Source organism: Balaenoptera musculus, chromosome 11, assembly GCF_009873245.2.
Source record: "Balaenoptera musculus isolate JJ_BM4_2016_0621 chromosome 11, mBalMus1.pri.v3, whole genome shotgun sequence".
In the NCBI taxonomy this organism is placed as follows: Eukaryota; Metazoa; Chordata; class Mammalia; order Artiodactyla; family Balaenopteridae; genus Balaenoptera; species Balaenoptera musculus.
Genome location: NC_045795.1, coordinates 22,170,643 through 22,172,472, shown reverse-complemented (window position 1 = coordinate 22,172,472; position 1,830 = coordinate 22,170,643). Strand labels below are relative to the sequence as shown.

At 41.6% G+C, this 1,830-nt stretch overlaps 1 non-coding gene across 1 annotated transcript; it reads left to right on the top strand.

The window, feature by feature from the left end:
• The first annotated feature begins 593 nt into the window (after positions 1–593).
• TRNAA-UGC lies at positions 594–665 on the top strand. The gene has a single exon. It is a non-coding gene; the product is annotated as a tRNA-Ala (tRNA).
• Positions 666–1,830: the final 1,165 nt, after the last annotated feature.

The following is a 1,830-nucleotide window of genomic DNA, read 5'->3' as shown; positions in this document are numbered from 1 at the left end:
CCTGTTTCTTGGATGACTGGGTTCTCTTTTATGTGCCTCCCACTTTGTTTCTTGCTCTGTAAACCCAGTAGGTATCTCCAACCTGTGTCTAGATACCTATTAACTTGCTTTTAATCAACACTTCTTTCCATCCCTGAATCTGCTGTTTAGTGCGTGCCTTGAGCACTATTCTCCTAGACTATTCTATGAACCTTCTTACTTACCATGAGGATGTAATAAAGATGAATAGACTGTTGGGAATGAATCGCTGAACGAATTGCCGGTGGTTTTTATTTTCACCTGGGGTTTTCCCATTAAAATCTTGCCCTTAACATTCCTGTGGAGCAAACAGCAAATAGCAAGAAGTGTTTTATCCAAGGAAAAGTTCGTCAATTTTCTGACACACGTTTTCAATATTTTTCGTTCCACTTCAAGTTTTATTTGGTAAAGAATCAGTATCACCCACAGCTCCCTGGCCTTCTCTATCTTAAAGTAGTCACATATCCTGCTCCGACACACAGTACTGCTAAAACAACAAACACAGCAAGTGAGGAGACGGGCCCACAGAATACGGTGAGATATTTCTTGAAGGACCTCCAGCAGTGCTTTAGGAAGGGGGTGTAGCTCAGTGGTAGAGCGCGTGCTTTGCATGTACGAGGCCCCGGGTTCAATCCCCGGCACCTCCAGCTGTTGGCTTTCAGGAAGCTGTGAGATTTAAGTTCTCTTTTCCTTGATTCCTTTACCCATTGCCTGCCTGCTCACAAGAAAAGTAAACATATGGTCTACCAAATGCCTGCTCACAAGAAAAGTAAACATATGATCTAAGACATTCACTTTAATGTTGCGCTATTTAGGCTTCATGAGCCTCAAAACCACTCAAGTCAGCTGAGAGAGTAGATGTCTATTGCTTTCCTACGGAGGCTGTAACAAATTACCACAAACTCGGTGGTTTAAAATAACAGAAATTTATTCTTTACCCTTCTGGAGGCCAGAAGTCCAAAATTAATATCACTAGACCGACATCAGGGTGTTGGCAGAGTGCTGCTACCTCCAGAGGCTCTAGGAGGAGAATCCGTTCTTGCCTCTTCCAGCTTCTGGTGGAGGCTGGCATTCCTTGGCTTGTGGCAGCAATACCCCAATCTCTGTCTCCGTGGTCACACTGCCTTCTCCTCTGTGTGTGTGAAATCTCCCTCTGCCTCTCTCTTTTAAGGACACTTGTGATTACATCAGGCCTACCCGGATAATCCAAAGTAATCTCTCCATTTCAAGATCCTTAATGTAATTACATCTGCAAAGACCTTTTTCTATATAAGATAACATTCACAGGTTCTGGGGATTGGGACCTGCTATCTTTGGGAGCAATTATTCAGCCTACTATTCATAGGATCCCCTAAACCCAAAACAAGTGTGCCGTCATAACTTTTCACCTTGGCTTCTATTTCCCACTATTACTGAGAGAAGAGAAAAAGGAGAAGAAAATAAGAGGCTTGAGGAAAAATTGCTTTAGTTTCCTTTGTTTTATGTGAAGTTTTAGGATGAGAAACAGAAAGTCTTCCCTCTGATTAGTCTCTCCATCACCAAAAGTTTAGTCCAAAAATAAACCAGAGAATACTAGTTGAATGAGTGGATGATGCTACTGGAAAGGACAGCTGTCAAGAAGCTAGAGTCCTGCGAAACATGAAAAAAAAAAAAAAGAATCGGCTTTACACGACTCAGCTTACACACGCCAAATTGCTATTTTGTACTATCCAATTTCCTTTTATTTTATCACTCATCCATTGTTCCTTCTTTTCAAATCTCTAAATAAGATTATGCCTGGAAATGTCAGTTAACAACAAATATGCTACCATG